Here is a 20,461-nt window from a genome sequence, read left to right as displayed (position 1 = left end):
GATCCCACACATACCAAGCATTTCAATAACATACACACAATATGCTCGATATGTGCAAACACAACATGGCATCACAACATGACTCTACGACTCAAGTAATTTATTCAATAGGCTCTGAGGAGCGAGATATTACAAATAGGGGTCTCATGACCCAACATTCAGAGCATACAAATCAAAGCACAAGCGGAAGCTATCATGTCTGGGTACAGACATCTATAAATGAAAAAGGCTGAGAAGCCTGACTATCTATCAGATCCTGCCGAGGGCACAAGATCGTAGCTGAGGTAACAAGCTAAACGTCGAAGTCCACGTGGAACTACTAGTGAGACTGAAGTCTCTCTGCAAAAACATAAAATAGGCAAACGTGAGTACAAATGTACCCAGCAAGACTTACATCAGAACTAACTACATATGCATCATTTTCAACAAGGGGATGGTGGGGTTTAACTGCAGCAAGCCAGCTTTGACTCGGTGGCTATCCTAAACTACGACTGCAAGCGACTCTTTTGAGGTGGCGCACACGAGTCCACATATTCACCATATCAATACACCACTATGGATCCGCTCCCGTCTCCCTATGAGAACGCCATCCATAGAACTCACGCTTATCTTGCGCATTTTAAAGTATCCACTTTCACTTGTCTATGAACTGATATAAGCAATCCAGAAGTCCTTTTCCGCGGACACGGCTATTCGAATAGATGATGTTAACCCTGCAGGGGTGTACTTCTTCATACATGTTTCCACCACTTAGCGTCTGCACACGACATGTGCTCGGCAGACTTCAAGCGAAAGCCGACGTGGGTGTAGACCACGACCTACCTAAACACTCAAGTCTCTAGTCCAGGTTTATCGCCTATTCGGGTTCCATCCATGAGGAGATCCGGCCGGAGTTTCGCTCACAGCCCCAAACGATGTGAACAGGGTTCCCGAGATACCAAACGGGCATCCGGTACACCGTGCCACGTACCTACCGCATCACAGCCCACCCCTACGGTCAGCGCTGTCCACGGCCTCCAGTAAGCTACAAACACCAGAAACTACTTGCAACTCCTGGACAGAGGACTAGGGTGAATAAGAAGTCGAGCGGGGTCATATTTCAGGGCCCAGTGTATGGTAGTAGCTGAATCATGGATCACAAACACAGAACTCAGTTCCTGAGGACGGCTGCAATGAGACAACCCACCATGTACTCCTACATGGCCTCTCACCGCTACCTTTACCAAATCGTGTTCACACACTTAGCTCACACACAGTAGGACATGTTCACACGCCTCTGATTCATCCCCGATGAATCAGACCTGACTCAACTCTAAGCAGTAGCAGGCATGACAAACAAGCATGAATGAGTAGGCACAACAGGGCTCAAACAATTCCTACTCATACTAGTGGGTTTCATCTATTTACTGTGGAATGACAGGTCATGCAAAGGATAAAGGGGTTCAGCTACCGCAGCAAGTAACAGATGAATCGTTGTTGTCCTAATGCAGTAAAAGAGAGCAGGAGCGAGAGAGTAGGATTGTATCAGAATGAACAAGGGGGTTTTGCTTGCCTGGCACTTCTGAAGATAACATTGAGTCTTCATCAGTGTCAACGATCACATCATCGGTATCACGTCTATCGAGAGGGGACAAATACCGGCAACACAGAAGGGAACACAATCAATGCAATGCACAATATGATGCATGATCATGACATGGCAAAATGAATGTGTTTTGAGCTAATGCAACTAGCAATAGATTAAATGAAGTTGGTTTGAATACAAGATTCAAATTTAAACTCCATATGTGATTATTCAAATGCCATTTAATTGATTTGTGCTAAACAGCACCTATAAGTTGTTCTAACATGCATGAAAATGGTACAGATGGATTCCTTGAATTTTTCTGATAATTTTTCATATATAAATTATTTAATTTGGAGTTACGGTTAATTTTCTATGATTTATTGAAGTTTTAGGCATTTTCTGTAATTTCCTGAATAATAATAAATCCAGAAATGAATTTACTGCGTCAGCATGACTTCACAGTGACGTCAGCAAGTCAACGGCGTTGTCCAGGTCAAATCTGACCTAGGGGACCCACATGTCAGCTGCACAGTGATTTAACAGAGTTTAATTGACTTAACTAAATGGTTAGCCGGGTTAATTAAAGGGTAGGGCCCACCTGTCAGTGTCTATTAAACTAACTAGTATTTAGTTAACACTAATCCTAGCCTAATTAACAGGCCGGCCCCACATGTCATGGACACAGGGGGGGGTCCCGCCGTGGTCAAAGTGGGTCAACCCACCGGCGGCTTGACGCCGGCGAGGCCAGCCGCGGTGGCGAGCCTCGGGTTTGCGTCTCCGGCGACCAAACGGCCGGCCGAGTGCACGCGCGGGGAGCTGGGGCTCGCCCGCATCCAGGGAGGCTTGCGGCAGCAGCGGGGACGGCCGGAGCTCGCCGGAAACGAGCTCGAGGCGGCGCCGGCGTTCGGTTGTTTCTGGCTACGGGGCTGCTGCGGCCGTGGTATCGCGTTCGTGGCACCTACAGCAGCTACGCGAGGCAGCGAGCAAGTTAGACACGACGCCCGGACCAAATGGTCGTCGGAGTCGTGTCGGCGGTGAGTGCAGGCGGCGACGCAGTCGGGCGAAAGGGGCGAGGCGGCTACGGCGTGCCAGAGAGGGAACGGAGAGGGGGAAAAGGTTCGGTGGCTCACGGCGGTTGCAGCGGACGTCGAAGCAGGCTCGGGGAAGGCCGGACGGCGACGAGTCGATGATGGGGATCCGCGGCGGCCGGCGATGAAGAAGAGGCCGGTGACGGTGTTTTGAGGCATCCGGCGTCGAGTGAGTCGACGGGGAGGACGAGGAGGTCGAAATGGAGGCCATGAACACGTCGGCGAGGCGAGTGGTGGTCGGTGGCCGTGGCTATGGCGAGCGGCGGCGACGGCGACTCTCGGGCGGCTCGGGGAAGAGAGTCAGGGGAGGGAGAGAGGGTGCAGCGAGTGAGAAAGAGGAGCGAGGGGACACGGGGCGTCGTCGTGGCGTCGCTAGGAGGCCGGGGGGAAGCAGGAGGTGGCGTGCGGGGCCGTGCGCGCGTCGGCGCGTGCCCGCGTCCTTCTGGCGAGGGAAGAAGACGACAGGGGGGGTAGCGGTGGCGGGCTGGGCCGCCAGCTGGAGTTGGGCCGGGTGGCTGAGGTGAGCGCCAGGTACGGGTCTTTCTCTCTCTGGTTTTTATTTCTATTTTACTTCTGTTTTCTATTTTTTTGTAACTGGGAGGCTTTATTAAAAATACTTAGGCATCTCTAAAATTCCAGAAAATAATCAGGGGCTCTGTTTAGAATATTTCCAACAGCCCACACTTATTTTTAGAATTATTTGGGCATTTAAGATATTTACTAGCATTTAAATGCCCAAAAGCAAAATACATATGATTTTATTCAGTGACCAAATATGTCCTGCAAAAATATAAAGCATTTGTGGTAGATGCTTCCACCTCAAACCAGAAATGTTGAACATTTTTAGAGGACATTTTGAGTTCAATGAAAAGGGTTTTATTTTGTCCCTAGTTGAATTCATTTGGTGCTAGGGCTTAGTCAATCCCCATCTCAGGTTTAAATGAAATTTAAACATGGTGCAACACTCTAATGCATGCACTAGGCATTGTCAGAACTAGGGATGTGACAACTCACCCCCACTAAACAAAAATCTCGTCCCGAGATTCAAGCGTAGGGTAAGGTGAAGGGTAAACGCAACTAGTATAATCTTCACGATCCAGGGTGCACTTCAGTTGAACGTTGATTCATTCACCATCATTGTCTTGTCGTCTTGCTCTGAGAACTTCAGCTAATCATGACAAGAAGAGGAAAGGAAAACTCTAGAACAATCGATCTTCGAGAAGACCGAACAACTTAGGATCAACTCATGGGATGAGACATAGCAACATCTCTTGAGCTGAGAGACGAAGCACAGATCCGAAGAAATGGAGTAAGACAGATGACGAGGGTTCACTAGGTAGACAACAATTTCACGCTTAAGAAGGTGGTAAACAATTGTCAACATAGCGAGGAGTTGAATTGCCATGATACCACGACGAAACATCCTGGAGGGGGTGATTCGTAGATTATTATCTTAAGTGGCAAAAAGAATTACCTTTGATATAGAGATCGTTAAGACTCTCTATATCAGCCTAAGGCAAATCACAGCAATCGATTGGCGGGGTCGGTAGAATGACATACTTGGACTTGGATGATGTGGATTACCTTGTTGAAGACAACGTAATGGATGATTTTGCTTATCACCGGAAATGGAAGAGACCCATGGTAGAATGGCACATTGGCGGTGCAAGCTAGGAACAAAATGCAAATGCTGGGAATGATTCTGGTAACTGGGGAAGAACCCAACAAAAGAGAGTGAATTCACTGTTTGAAAAGGTCATAGCATTTGCCGAGGAAACTGAGAGGAATCCCAGTTAGAGATGATGATAACACGTAGTGCTTGTGCGTGCTCCCAAGAACTTGAGCATTTCCATAATCATCAAGGTTTTATCAACAACCGCGTCAAGGGTGCTGACAACACAACATACTACCATGATAAATAGCGATGGACGATGCAGATGCGAAGGAGGATAACACTTTCTCAGATTTCACCTTAGCGAGGCCAGGCAAATAAAATCTGGATGATCGACCGAGAGACATTTAGCACTCCGCTTCTAATGTTCTCCTTGATGTGCTAGTATAACCCATTCATAGATATGGTTTGATATCTAAAACATCAAGTAAAAGGTCGGACTTCGGGAACACAAAAATCCATAGGGGCAACTAGGGAGTAAATCCTACGAAATCCCTATGGGGGGGGTGGCCAACTTCCTCAAACAAGATACTATAATAATAGGTCTACCGGATGGGTGTGTTGGCCACGACATCCACCTTACCGGTTATCGAGAGACCAATATTATAGTTCTTAGGGAAATGTTCCAACCATCATATCTGCCTGAGATTCAGCTCTGGTTGGTGCTAGGATATTCCAGGCTCATCGAGTCTTAGGAAGAAAAATGAAAGTTTGCAACACAAATCGACGAGATGACGTTGCGGGATTCTCGGGAGATGAACTACGATAGCAAGCTCCAAAACATGAGCTGGTTCTGCTACAAACATGTGAACACGTTGTCCCAGACAAGCATGACCACGTGGTAGTCTTATAATAAAACACTACCGAGTTCAGGAGGGGGAACCATCAACGAGGGTATCGAAGTTCTTTCATAAGTCCGGATTAGCTCTTATGAAGGAACTCCTTCTCCTTGAACAAATCAATCAGTGGCTTGGTGTGCTAGGGATACATATAGATTGAAGGTTGCAAGTCTTCAAACCACAGCATTCTTCACACGTGTGCATGACTGATTTGGAATGATTCCAAAGAAAGCAACATTGACTTTCTCGAATCCACGGCGGCAACTTGCATCAGATGCACATGAATTAAAGGAAGTCACTACCTTCATCCAAACATATGCTTCATGAGCTAGCATGAACAAATGCTTTCAAAAGTTTCCAACACTAGCTTAATGTTCAGCAAAATTATGGAGAAGACAAGGATGTTGTCAATGGGCACAACAACAATTCATCTGGGTTTCCTTTTAAAAAGAATTCCATAGTTAAGTGAACAAGTTATAGCATTGGTCAGACCCAAAAGATATAATGGTGTATGCTCGAGGGATCAACCACGAATAAGACAACATTACGAGCATCGTTGGTACTGATTTGATTTGACGATAGCCCACACTCAAATCAAAGGATTGATAAGACAATAGGTCCAGCAACTGATCACAAGGACCAATCGATGAAGATATCATCTTTCTTCAACGCACACTACACAAGAATATCCCTTTGGAACGAACTAAGTCAGACAAGCTTTTATCTTCCAACTCTCCAAGTTGTTGTCTAGCTTAACCAACTAGCTCAGGGATATCTAACACCGATTCTTGGAGAGAAGGTGGTTCACAAGAAACCAACTTGATCACGAACTCAACATAGCGGTCAGGTGACAACCCGGTAACACCTCCAAGAAGATATTTGGAAAGTCACGAACCACCAGTATGTTACTAAGCTCGAGAACAATCTTGCTTTTGAGGGCAAGACGATATGATCAAATGAGTGAGGACTTGACAAGATCCTAACTCATCAATCGAAGGGTGCACCGAAATAAGGACTAGGTAGCACGATCAGTCTTAGAAGGATGATTCGAAAACCAACATACTAAGAATGAAATTATTATCCTTTAACTACCAAGCAACAGAGTTGCTAGCAGTATTGATTTCACACATCACAATTCATTTGTCGGTATTCCGGTTGCATCAACACGAGGGCCGAGGAATGAACAGTGATGGCAAGAAGTGTCACTGTACCAAGAGTTCATGGGATGGTGTCCAATTCCTATAACAATCTCGATATAAAATATGTAATACTCCAAGGTAGAGCAGAACCAAAAGCTGGATTGGCATTTGATCTGCGGAATACAACTACTTTGACCCAATCCTGGATATGGAAGAGGTACTAGAGTTTGTTTCTCCTAGTCATTCCGGAATAGAATGGCTTGACAGACCACAAGAGTCATAGGCATCGATGAACGAACGCACACATACTCTTGACTATCAATTGATAGACGAGGGTCAGAATGCAACTAAAGAGAACAACTCAAAGGAACATATAACTTTCTGAGTTGTGGATGCATAAATTAGTATGTCGAACCGAGTTCAACATAATTCTTCCGGATAACCCATGCAGAAAGGTAGAACTGGCAGAGTCACAATTATGAATGGAGAACCCATCGAGAGCACTCTGAATGTGATCTTTCGATCAGCGAGGAACATCTGCCATAAGTAGTTCATGGTATTTGGAAGAAGAAGATACCACGGACTTCAAGGACTATCGCAAAGGTTACTAATATCCTGAAGGCACTAACAGTTACTATCAACACGAAGTAGGTGGAGTGAATCTCGGGTTCAAGAACCCAGGAACAGAATACCTATTACTAAGTAGCATCACGGGATGCTTCCGAGAATAAAGGCCAGAATCTTCACACTAGGACACAAATCATGGCTAGACCACTAGATGATCCCCTAAGCACTTAGGGTCATAATAATAATTCCAACATATATGGCGAGGCAATAATTACCTCAACACACCGATTAGTGTGGTTAATCTGACCAAAAGCACATAGGAAACAGGAGGAAGGGATTTGAAAATGCATCCGACTATTTAGAAACCTGGGATGACTCGGACAGCATAACGGCTATAATTGCTCAAAAGATTTGAGACAATCACAAAAATGGTGGCATAACCACTCAGAAGCACAATATCAAGGTTCCGAGATCAACAATTAACATACGGAAGTAGTAGGAACTGAACTGAGACTTAAATCCAACAATCTTATAAGTCTACTGATTAGTAACACGTGATCCTAATAGAAAGAAGAGATAGCCTAGTTCTTAATCCCCGCAGGAAAGATAAGATAACTCAGATCAGAAAAGGCATGAGGTATAAGGAGTAAAAAGAGCCTTACGTTCCATCCCACAATCAATTCTCTTATATAACTAAAGAATTTTCTAGACTCAACTTCGACCAGTTTGGCTTGGTAATCCTACAGGCAGTCAAGCTCTGATACCAACGCTGTCAGGACCCCGACTCAATGCCACATCGATCTAGCATGTAACACCTCATATCACTTTGCGGCCTCACGCACGGTATCCCCACGGGTGTCGCATTACCTTTGCCCGGGACCGTTTGCGCCTTTTGGCACACGTATATGACAGTGTCGCTAGCATCCATATGATAAGGAGCCCGGGCTGACATGGCTAGTCGTAAACCCAAAGTGGCACAGACTTACAGGGACAGGCATCCATGACCCAGCATCGAACGTGTCGGTCATCAGCGAGTGAATCCAGGCTGTAGCACTGGGCTACCAGGACTCCGGTGAACCGGGCTGTAGCGGGCTAACAGGACTCCGGTATTCATCGCGTGACATTTCCCCGAAGGGACAGACACAGGAACGAAGAAGGACACATGCCGGCCAGCCTAAGTGTCCCGGAGCAGTAGCAAGCTACCATGGCTCGGTGGAAACACTAGGAGACATTTCCCGGTAAGAGAGGCTACCAAGGATAAACAACTAGGTTGTCAGATCCCACACATACCAAGCATTTCAATAACATACACACAATATGCTCGATATGTGCAAATACAACATGGCATCACAACATGACTCTACAACTCAAGTATTTTAATCAATAGGCTCCGAGGAGCGAGATATTACAAACATGGGTCTCACGACCCAACAATCAGAGCATACAAGTCAAAGCACAAGCGGAAGCTATCATGTCTGGGTACAGACATCTATAAATGAAAAAGGCCGAGAAGCCTGACTATCTATCAGATCCTGCCGAGGGCACAAGATCGTAGCTGAGGTAACAAGCTAAACGTCGAAGTCCATGCGAAACTACTAGCGAGACCGAAGTCTCTCTGCAAAAACATAAATAGGCAAACGTGAGTACAAATGTACCCAGCAAGACTTACGTCAGAACTATCTACATATGCATCATTATCAACAAAAGGGGATGGTGGGGTTTAACTGCAGCAAGCCAGCTTTGACTCGGTGGCTATCCTGAACTACGACTGCAAGTAACTCTTTTGAGGTGGCGCACACGAGTCCACATATTCACCATATCAATACACCACTATGAATCCGCTCCCGTCTCCCTACGAGAACGCCATCCATAGCACTCACGCTTATCTTGCGCATTTTAAAGTATCCACTTTCACTTGTCTATGAACTGATATAAGCAACCCAGAAGTCCTTTTCCGCGGACACGGCTATTCGAATAGATGATGTTAACCCTGCAGGGGTGTACTTCTTCATACATGTTTCCACCACTTAGCGTCTGCACACGACATGTGCTCGGCAGACTTCAAGCGAAAGCCGACGTGGGTGTAGACCACGACCTACCTAAACACTCAAGTCTCTAGTCCAGGTTTATCGCCTATTCGGGTTCCATCCATGAGGAGATCCGGCCGGAGTTTCGCTCACAGCCCCAAACGATGTGAACAGGGTTCCCGAGATACCAAACGGGCATCCGGTACACCGTGCCACGTACCTACCGCATCACAGCCCACCCCTACGGTCAGCGCTGTCCACGGCCTCCAGTAAGCTACAAACACCAGAAACTACTTGCAACTCCTGGACAGAGGACTAGGGTGAATAAGAAGTCGAGCGGGGTCATATTTCAGGGCCCAGTGTATGGTAGTAGCTGAATCATGGATCACAAACACAGAACTCAGTTCCTGAGGACGGCTGCAATGAGACAACCCACCATGTACTCCTACATGGCCTCTCACCGCTACCTTTACCAAATCGTGTTCACACACTTAGCTCACACACAGTAGGACATGTTCACACGCCTCTGATTCATCCCCGATGAATCAGACCTGACTCAACTCTAAGCAGTAGCAGGCATGACAAACAAGCATGAATGAGTAGGCACAACAGGGCTCAAACAATTCCTACTCATACTAGTGGGTTTCATCTATTTACTGTGGAATGACAGGTCATGCAAAGGATAAAGGGGTTCAGCTACCGCAGCAAGTAACAGATGAATCGTTGTTGTCCTAATGCAGTAAAAGAGAGCAGGAGCGAGAGAGTAGGATTGTATCGGAATGAACAAGGGGGTTTTGCTTGCCTGGCACTTCTGAAGATAGCATTGAGTCTTCATCAGTGTCAACGATCACATCATCGATATCACGTCTATCGAGAGGGGACAATACCGGCAACACAAAAGGGAACAAAATCAATGCAATGCACAATATGATGCATGATCATGACATGGCAAAATGAATGTGTTTTGGGCTAATGCAACTAGCAACAGATTAAATGAAGTTGGTTTGAATACAAAATTCAAATTCAAACTCCATATGTGATTATTCAAATGCCATTTAATTGATTTGTGCTAAACAGCAGCTATAAGTTGTTCTAACATGCATGAAAATGGTACAGATGGATTCCTTGAATTTTTCTGATAATTTTTCATATATAAATTATTTAATTTGGAGTTACGGTTAATTTTCTATGATTTTTAGAAGTTTATATAATTTTCTGGAATTTCCTGAATTATAATAAATCCAGAAAATGGTTTATTGCGTCAGCCCCACGTCACAGTGACGTCAGCAGGGTCAACTGGGCTGGCTCGGTCAAACCTGACGTGTGGGGTCCACACGTCAGTGACACAGGAGCTAATCCCGGTCAAACCCAGCGCTGACTGGGGTTTGACCAGGGGTGGGGCCCGCTGTCAGTTTCACTGGAGGTTAATTAGTGGGGTCATCAGTGGCTAATGACGTACCACATCACCGGCCACCGGAGTTCGGCCGGCGGCGACCGAATCCGACGACGGAAACGCCCCGGGAAAGCGTTACAGGGGACGGTTTCGGGCGTGGTTTACGGCTATGGGTTGCTGGGCTTCGTGCGCATCCAGGGGTGGCAACAGTTCGAGCTGGGGTGGCCGGAGCTCACCGGAATGGAGCTCGCGGCGGCGCCGGAGTTCGGACCTCGGCGAAAACGGCGTTGTGGAGCACGGGCGAGTGAGGTAAAGCACTGCGCAGCCTCCTGGAGTCACCACAAGCTCGGTGAGATGCACGGGCGCGACCCGTTCGAGCTCAGGCCACGGCGGCGACATGGTCAGCGGCGGCCGGAGTTCGGCCGCGACGGGGCTATGGCCTAGAGCTTGCAAACGCGAGGGGAGAGAGAGGGGTTCTGCACGGAGGCTCACCGCGGAGCTGTAGGGAGGGTCAGTGGGCTCGGGGGCGCGCCGGAGTGGCCGAATTCGACGGAGACGGCACCGGGGCCGAAGCTCGGAGATGATGACGATGGCGGCTGCTCGGGGCCCTTCCGGTCACGTGGCTCGGTGAGGGGGTTGGCGACGAGGTGCAGGAGCTCGGGAGCACGTCGGAGAGGGGAGGGGGTGGCCGTGGTCATGGCTACGGCGAGCGGCGCTCCCAGGTGCGTTCGGTGACGAGAGGGAGGGAGAACAGAGGAGGAGGAGGGGGTCCAGAGAGAGAGAGGCGGTCGAGGGGGGTCGAGGCCATCTCCGTGGCGTCGCGAGGGGGGTCGGGGAGGCTGCCACGGGGAAGCAGGAGGTGGCCGGCGCTCTTCGGGCGCGCGCCACGCCTCGCCTCTGCCTACTGGCAGAGGAAGAAGAGGACAAGGGGGGGAAGGAGGTGGGCTGGGCCGCGCAGGTGGGCTGCACAGGGGAGGCTGGGCCAGCACAGGTGAGCGCCAGGTACTTCTTCTCTTTTCTTTTTATTTACTGTTTTCTATTTTTTTTCTGTAACTGGGAGGCTTTATTAAAAATACTTAGGCATCTCTAAAATTCCAGAAAATAATCAGGGGCTCTGTTTAGAATATTCCCAACAGCCCACACTTATTTTTAGAATTATTTGGGCATTTAAGATATTTACTAGCATTTAAATGCCCAAAAGCAAAATACATATGATTTTATTCAGTGACCAAATATGTCCTGCAAAAATATAAAGCATTTGTGGTAGATGCTTCCACCTCAAACCAGAAATGTTGAACATTTTTAGAGGACATTTTGAGTTCAATGAAAAGGGTTTTATTTTGTCCCTAGTTGAATTCATTTGGTGCTAGGGCTTAGTCAATCCCCATCTCAGGTTTAAATGAAATTTAAACATGGTGCAACACTCTAATGCATGCACTAGGCATTGTCAGAACTAGGGATGTGACACCCTTCGCAATGCGGGTGAGCCAATGGCACTTCCGGGTTGTGTGGTTGGACAGCTTCGCGCTGCCCTGGAACTTGCAAGGAGCATCAAGGGCCTGCTCGAAGGAGAAGGCGGGCAACTAGGCATGCTTGCCGCCCTTCTGACGCTTGGGGCCTCGTAGAGCCTCCGGCTGCTGATCTTCAACTTTCGCCACTTGCCGCCTGGTGGAAGCCGACTGTGCGGCCTTGCGCTTGTTGTCATTTGACTCCTGGCGCTGACTAGACTTGCCCACCGGCGTCTGAGAAGCCGGATGGAGTACCTTCCAGGACGCGTTCACCCGAAGCTCTGACTTCATGGAGGAGTCGGCAGTGGTGTACTTGTCTGCTATGATCAGTGGCTCGTCGATCGAGTGTGGTGAGCTTGTCGTAGAGAAGTCGGTGCTTGAGCAAGGTGCCTTCTCTACACCTAGTAGTGAAATACTCTATGGCTTGCACCTCGTGCACCCCTTCGCAGGAGTTGCGCAGTTCAGCCCACCGAGTCAAGTAGTCGCGGGTGGACTCGGTCGGGCCTTGGACACACACAGAGAGAGCTGGCGAGGCTTGGGTGGCCGCTTGTAAGTGCTGGTGAAGTCGCGGATAAATACTTCGGTGAAGTCTAGCCAGTTGTTGACGCTGTAGGGCTTGAGGGTGTTTAGCCATGTCCGGGTTGTGCCTTGGAGCATGAGCGGAACGTACTTCACGGCAACGCGCTTGTTGCCGTTAGCTATGTTGACGGTGGTGGAGTAGTTGACCAGCCAATCTTCCAGCTTCATGGAGCCTTTGTATTTGGGAGTATCTCGAGGGGGCGAGAACCCTTTGGGGAAGGGCTCATCGCGAATGCAGGGGCCAAAACAAGGCGGGCCGATTGCATCTTATTCTTCCATTGCTAGGGATCGTGCCAATCGGTCGATCCAGTGGCGGGCGTCATTTTCTCATACTCCTTCTCAGGGGCCTAGCCTGTCTCCGAGGGTTGGGTGCTCAACAGCCGGTGGGGAGACGCGCCTCTCCCTGCGCGGGGGAGGCGGATGATCGTCTCGCCGTTCCACTACTCGTGGGCGGCCGTCTTGGTTGCGCCCGATGGTGATGCGTGTGTGGCTGCGGCTAACAGCCGGCTCTTGCTCTATTAGGTCGCGGGCACTACCTGTCAGTGTCTAGGAGGTCGCGTCGTCCTCTCGGCGAGGGGGTGGTTCTCAGCATGCAGGCCGGGTTCCACCATGTGGCGGCCGGCTTCTTGCTATGCGGCAGCCGCGTCGAGGAGCTGCTGAACGCGCTCCCTCAAGCAGCATCGCTCGTCGCCCTCTAGGTGATCCAGCTTATCTGCCACCGCCTGAGTGGTGCGCGGGTTCTCTAGAGGAGTGGCGTAGATGGGGTGGTCGGCCCCCAGCATGGTGGCGACCGTGCCACCGCATTGCCGAACGGTGCCCATTCGACTGGGCTCGCTAGTAGCTGGTGTGCCACAAACAGCACGGTTGATCTCGCACAGGTAGGCTTCATTGAGGCGCCTCATGGCCGCCAGCTTCTGGGCGCTGTCGAGGAGCGAGACGCAGAATGCTTCCAGCGTCGCTCCTTCTGCGTTTTCTGCCACAGGCACGGACAAGCCCCGCACTGCCGCCTGCAGTGGGTCATGGGCGGCCCCGTCGGAGGCTCCATCATGGCTAATAACCAGCACCTTCGTGACAGTGCTGGTGCTAGCATCGCTTGCTGCAGGAGGGAGCTGGTCATCGATGACCACCACGTTGGTGGGGTAGGCATCGGGTGATGCCACATCAAAATCGATGAGCTTCGGGTCGGTGGAGCCGAAGGACTCCAGGTCGGAGGCAGGCTCGTTGGTGATGTGTAGCTTTCCAAGGAGGTCGATGAGGCAGCTCTCGGAGCTGGCTACTCCAATATCAGGCATGGGCTCGTCGGAGAGGCGTATCCCACCGATGAGATCAGCGAGACAGCTTGCGGCGTGGGTGGTTTCTGCACCGCGTAGCGCGTCGACGCAAACGCCATCGGGCGTGCCAGGCTGGCTGCGCTTGCCAGGAAGGAAAAGGGTTCCCGTCCAGAACGTGTCTCTGGACGACGGTGCACCTTACCCCATGGTGGGCGCCAAATGTCGGTGATGTGTAGCGACATATGCCAGGGGGTGGCTAATTGTCGGTGTCAAAACCGGCGGATCTCAGGTAGGGGGTCCCGAACTATGCGTCTAAAGTCAATGGTAACAGGAGACAGGGGACACAATGTTTACCCAGGTTCTGGCCCTCTCTATGGAGGTAGTACCCTACGTCCTACTTGATTGATATTGATGAATATGATTATTACAAGAGTTGATCTACCTCCAGATCGTAATGGCTAAACCCTAGAGGTCTAGCTTGTATGGCTATGGTAATGAATATCTCCCCCTCCGGACTAAGCCCTCTGGTTTACATAAACACCAGGAGGATCTAGGGTTACATAAGGTCGGTTACAAAGAAAGGAATCTACATGTTTGGTCGCCAAGCTTGCCCTCCACGCCAAGGAGAGTCCCATCCAGACATGGGTGTAGTCTTCGGTCTTCGTATCTTGACAGCCCATCATTCCGGCCCATAGTTAACAGGTCGGACGCCCGAGGACCCCTTAATCTAGGACTCCCTCAATAGCCCCTGAACCTGGCTTCAATGACAAGGTATCCGGTGCGTAGATATGTCTTCGGCATTGCAAGGCGGGTTCCTCCATACGAACTCCAAGATAGTCTTCAAACGAAACAAACGTGTCCGGATCTGCAACACACAACTGTCGGATGTGGGGTTTCGGCAAACCCTTAAGGTCCGAACACTGGGGTGCACGCGAAGTCTTTCCCTCCCACCAATCGACGCCCTAGCTCACTAAGATCTCGTGGACGAACTCGACGAACTTGCAACACAGAAAGACACAAGATTTATACTGGTTCGGGCCACCGTTGTGGTGTAATACCCTACTCAAGTGTGGTGGTGGTGGATTGCCTCTAGGGCTGATGATGAACAGTAAAGGGAAGAACAGCCTCCTGAGGTTGAGGTGTTCTTGTGAGTAGGCTCTCGATCAGGATGGATCAAGCTAAGATGAGATGTCTCTACTATGGTGGCTAGCTCTACTTATATAGGCCCTGGTCCTCTTCTGTGACGCCTCGAGACCATTGCGCTAGGTGTCCTCCAGTTATTCACTGTTGTTCCCTTGTCATTTGCTTGCGTGCTGCATCTTGTCATGTCATCATGTGCATTGCATCATCATGTTTTCAAAACTTGCATCTGTCCCGGTCTCCTCGTTCCGTCCGTTTTCCGTTCTGAGCCCAAACACACTTGCACGCGCCCGCGGCATGTCCGAAATATTATTTTATAAGTGGCCGGAAAATGTTCTCGGAATGGGATGAAAGTTGGCGTGCGGTGTTGTCTTGTTGTTAGTCGGCCGCCTGCCAATTTTCATCGCGTTTGTAGTACGTTTGATAGCCCAACTGTTAACTATAGCGACAATATAGTCGGTCAAAACATCGGACGTTTTCGGCCTCCGGAAACAGTCGCCGGGTCTCTCTCTTCTCTTCTCTCAGCTCGAGCCCTTCTGCGCAGCCCACAAGTTCCAACCGACCCCTCGCGTGCGTGTCCGAAACTGTCCCGAACCCGACCCGGGCAGTCGTCACCATTGTGTCCGGAACATATCCAAACATCTACAAAACATCACCGTTTTCTTATTTATACTGCCTAGCTATTTTATTCGTGATCGTCCGATTATGATCGGAGCGTCCAACAACAATCCTATTTCCATATATATAGTCCAACCCCTACCAAATCAAGCCAACCCTAATTTCTAGGGGGGTTGTCCCAACGCCGCCGCCACTCCACCAAATCCCTTTCAGGATCCATCCCCTCCGCCCCTCCGCGAGGTGTTCTTGTGAGTAGGGGATGATTTCACACACTAGACAACCAAATCCATCCCCTCCTCGATCCACCCCTCCGCCTTCGACCCACCTCGCGGGAGACCACCGCTGCTTCACCTCGTCCCCAACTCCGATCGCGGTTCCTCCCCGCTTCTGCCTCTCCTTAGTCCCTTCGTCGCTTCGTAGGATTCTTTTTACTCCTCAGTCCCTTCGTCGCTCTGGTGAGGCATCCTGACGTAGAGTTTTGAGTCTTCTCTTCTCAAATTTCACTAAAAAAATTAGCATCACGCGGGTATCTTCGAATCGTTCCGATGGTTTTGTGACGAGAACATTGTTCTTGGTGCCTCTTGACATTTAGGGGTTGTGGCAGTGTCCCGGGGAGTTGAGATCCGAGGTGTTGTCGTCACAATTTTATCGTTGCAGTTCCGGAATACCTGAGTTTCGCCGACATCAAAAATCTCTTTTATGCAGTTATTGGTGAGATAACCTCGACGCCACCCAGTACTGGGGCAGGAGTTCGGGAGTATTGCCATAACTCGTATAACGGATGCTTTTCGAAGGTTGAGGTAAACGATTTCCGAAGGTTTCTTGGTTATGTGTTGAAGGATGGATACAGCTGGATGTAGGATTTGCTAGTTTTGGGTGAGATATTATGCTTCCCGTGTATCCCCAACACCTGATTGCATAACCGGAAAATTTCGGGAGTTTATAAGTGGGAATTCAAATAGCTCTTAGGATATCTTGTCGTCAGATGTATGATATGAAATTGGGGTTCGACGTCTAGTGGTTCGCCTATCCACGGTTGGTTTTACAGTGGTCTCGTTGTGTCTTAAAGAGTCCTTGGCTATGCCGACTCGGGGACGCTTCGTATGTCATGTGCACTGCCTTGTACATGATGGTGTTGTACGATCGAGCCCGTGTAGGCCCCACCATGAAAACTTCGGACGAAATCTCTATCATATGTTTGTTCCGGCTTATTTTGCAAGCCAATCCTTTGTTTTTGTTTTCACTTGTGGTATTCGAGTTGCTTCAATGTCAAGTGTTGATTCCATACCTTTCCTCAGCGGTGTTCTCATATTTCTATGTGAATACTAATCCTTCTCGATCATCAAGATTGTCATGTCAATCCTTTTCAACCGGTGTGTCTCTCTTCAAGTGGATCCGATCATTTCAATAACAGCAAGATCAATTATCAGTTCTTCTCAACGGTGTTTGTTCCATTCGTCCCAAGCTGCCTTTGCTTTTCCTGCCCTCCCACCCTTTTTCTTCAAGGACTCGGATTTCTTAATCAAGTATCATCTTATTGATATGAAGTCTCCCCATTCTTTTCCGTCAATGTTCTTACCCGGTGATGCTCATGAAGATTCTAATGGAGCCTCACGTTCGTCATTCTTCGTTCTTTTTCTTCTCCGATGGATTCAATTCAAGATTTGTTGATCATATCCTTTCCTTGTTTCAAATGTTTTCTCATGCCGGTGCACCTCATAATCATTAACTTCTCGCTATTCATTTGTTCCGGGGTGCTCAAGATATCTCGAAGATTCGTGTTTCCACTCTGCGGTTGTTCAATATCTTCGAGGACGTTCTCTCATTCAAGTCTTTTAATTCAACGGGTGCAATCTCTCTTTCGAGTAATCATTTGTACGGTGTTTCTTTTGAGTGGGCCCTAACCCACAGGTCTTTTTCCAGGATCTTACCTAACTCTTCTTATTTTCCCGGAGCTTATCAAATTCTTTTCCAATCTTGATGTAAGAATGTGTTATCATCAGTCAAATGCCTTCTCCAAGATCTTGCACATTCTTTTCATAGTTGGCTCAACCTTTCTAATTTTCATCCCGAAGTATCTCAACAATTCATGGCGGTGTTTCTCATCGTCATTCTCTGCAATTGAAGACTAAAGAAGAGTTCTCCTCCATATCTTGCTCCATTCTCTTCAAGATTCATGGTTCAAGCTTGTTGCCATCCTCTCATAATTATTTTCGATTGTGAGAATCCTTTTCACCCATCAGGAGCTATTCAAGGGTATTTTCAGTTTGATTCTCTAGAGCCCATCATTTCAGAGGACTTTTCATTCTCAACTTTCAGCTCTCTCTAAAACTTACCGTTGCATCGTTCAAATATCCTCTAATCAGTTCGTGATATCTTCATTCTTTTGTATCTAAATTCTCTCAAGCATCTTCGTTCATTTGAAAATTCTTCCCGGTGTTTCTTTATATTTTCTTCGTTCATTTTGAATTCTACCGGTGCCTCTTCTAAGATTCTTCTTCCTTCATTATAATATCAATTGACTCCTTATTTCCAATCCTACCAGTGGTTCGTCGAAGACCTTATCAAGTTTGCGCTATATCTACCTTAATCCTTTCTACGAGAATAAGTAGTATGCCAAATCCCTTGCTTGTCATCAATTTAAATTGATGAAGGATAAGCATAATGTAATTCTTATTCGTGTTTCATCGAGTGAACTCAATTCCCTATTCCGGAGGCTCATCAAATTCCTGATTTCAATTGTTTCATCTTCTCTTTTTCCCGGAGTTCCAACCTTTTTCAACTATTTCACCATGGAGATTCATATAAATTGGTACAAGGATTCACCTTGTGTTTTCAACTTCTCTTGCTTTCCGTTTGATCATTCTTTTGTTTAACGGAGTTCTTCAGGAAGGTTCTACATGATGGTTCATCAAGGATTTAATTCCTTCTCGGAGTGTTCATCTACATTCTTTTCAGAGGAGTTCAAGCGGTGGTGTTATGTCATTTTCGATACTTTTCCTTCGTGTTTCATGATTCACAAGTTATCAAGGATGAGATATCTTAAATCCATCAATCCCTTCGTTGGAGTTATCTTGGGTTATATTTCACCCAAAGCGTTCCCTAAGGATTGTTGCTACCTATGGTGCTCACAAATGACCCAAGTTCTTCATCTATCCTCCAAGTGAAATAAGTTTCTCGACCCCTTGTCATATCAATCCAATCTTGGTTCCGTTAGTGGCAGAATTTCACCTCATAGTTTTGAGATGTTTTCCGTAAGCCCACTACAAACTTATTCGTTTCGTTGATGGTTTTCCCAACAACTCCATTTTAACCTTCTTGGAAGGGTGCCTTCCAAGATCATTTGTGGCAGAAGTTGTCATTTTCTTCTCAATTCCTTCTTTTTCAATTATATATCTTCTATTTCTTTCTTCCGAAGGCATTGTGATGTTGCTCTCCTCGACCCATCTTCTTTTCTTGTCAGGTTCGTGTTTGATTCGTGCTTATCCATTTAACCGGAGTGTGTGTCCGCTGCTCAAGTTCTTTCATTTTATCAAGTCTTTCATCTCTTTTAACCGGAGTGCTTTCAACATTGTTCTTCTTCGTTGTATTCTTTCTTTTAATTTGTCCAACCTTTTCAAGGTTCTTTGGTCTCACTCGTTTGTCAAAGAAGCAACTTAGCTTTACCTCTCCTCTTTCTCTTCCGTTTTCCCTCCGGTGCCATTCTAGATCTCGGGACGAGATCCTCTCGTAGTGGTGGAGTATTGTGACGCCCCGAGAACATTGCGCCAGGTGTCCTCCAGTTATTCGCTGTTGTTGCCTTGTCATTTGCTTGCGTGCTGCATCTTGTCATGTCATCATGTGCATTGCATCATCATGTTTTCAAAACTTGCATCTGTCCCGGTCTCCTCGTTCCGTCCATTATCCGTTCACAGCCCAACCACACTTGCACGCACCCGCGGCACGTCTGAAATATTATTTTATAAGTGGCCGGAAAATGTTCTCGGAATGGGATGAAAGTTGGCGTGCGGTGTTGTTTTGTTGTTAGTAGGCCGCCTGCCAATTTTCATCATGTTCGGAGTCCGTTTGATAGCCCATCTGTTAACTATAGCGACAATATAGTCGGTCAAAACATCGGACATTTTCGGTTTCCGGAAACAGTCGCCGGGTCTCTCTCTTCTCTTCTCTCAGCTCGAGCCCTTCTGTGTAGCCCACAAGTTCCAACCGACCACTCGCGTGTGTGTCCGAAACTGTCCCGAACCCGACCCGGGCAGTCGTCACCATTGTGTCCGAAACATCTACAAAACATCACCGTTTTCTTATTTATACTCCCTAGCTATTTTATTCGTGATCGTCCGATTACGATAGGAGGGTCCAACCACAATCCTATTTCCAAATATATAGTCCAACCCCTACCAAATCAAGCCAGCCCTAATTTCTAGGGGGGTTGTCCCATCGCCGCCGCCACTCCACCAAATCCCTTTCGGGATCCATCCCCTCCTCGATTTCACACACCAGCCAACCAAATCCATCCCCTCCTCGATCCACCCCTCCGCCCGAGCTCCTGCCCTGAGTCCTCCGCCTTCGACCCACCTCGCCGGAGACCACCGCTGCTTCACCTCATCCCCAACTCCGATCATGATTCCTCCCCGCTTCTGCTTCTCCTTCGCTTCCTCTGCTCCCGTTCCCTCTATTTCCCTCTCTCACCTGCTCCATGGCTTTTCTAGGAAGCACGTAGGAGCATCCATGGCCATCCCCGTCGCCGCTGCTTTCCTCGCCTCCTGCCTAGCGCCGTCACGTCTGCGCCTACCTCCTCTGCTTCGTCCAGGAGACAAGGGTCGCGCCTCGTCCCGCTCCTGCGCGGTGACCGCCACAAACCACCGCGCCGCCCCTCCGTGACGAGCTCCGCTGCCGAAGCTGTGTCGTTACCTGCCGCAGTCCTTGTCGTCGTCGTTCTTCAATGGCTCCTGATGAGGATGGCGCCCTCTTGTCCGTCTCGAGCGCCAAGCCCAATCCCTAGCCAGAACCGTCGAGTCCGGGCCCTCTCTGCCGTTCCCGGTCCTCCCCACGCCTC

This window comes from Triticum dicoccoides, chromosome 7A, assembly GCF_002162155.2.
Source record: "Triticum dicoccoides isolate Atlit2015 ecotype Zavitan chromosome 7A, WEW_v2.0, whole genome shotgun sequence".
Taxonomy (NCBI): Eukaryota; Viridiplantae; Streptophyta; class Magnoliopsida; order Poales; family Poaceae; genus Triticum; species Triticum dicoccoides.
Note: the sequence above shows the minus strand (reverse complement) of the source record.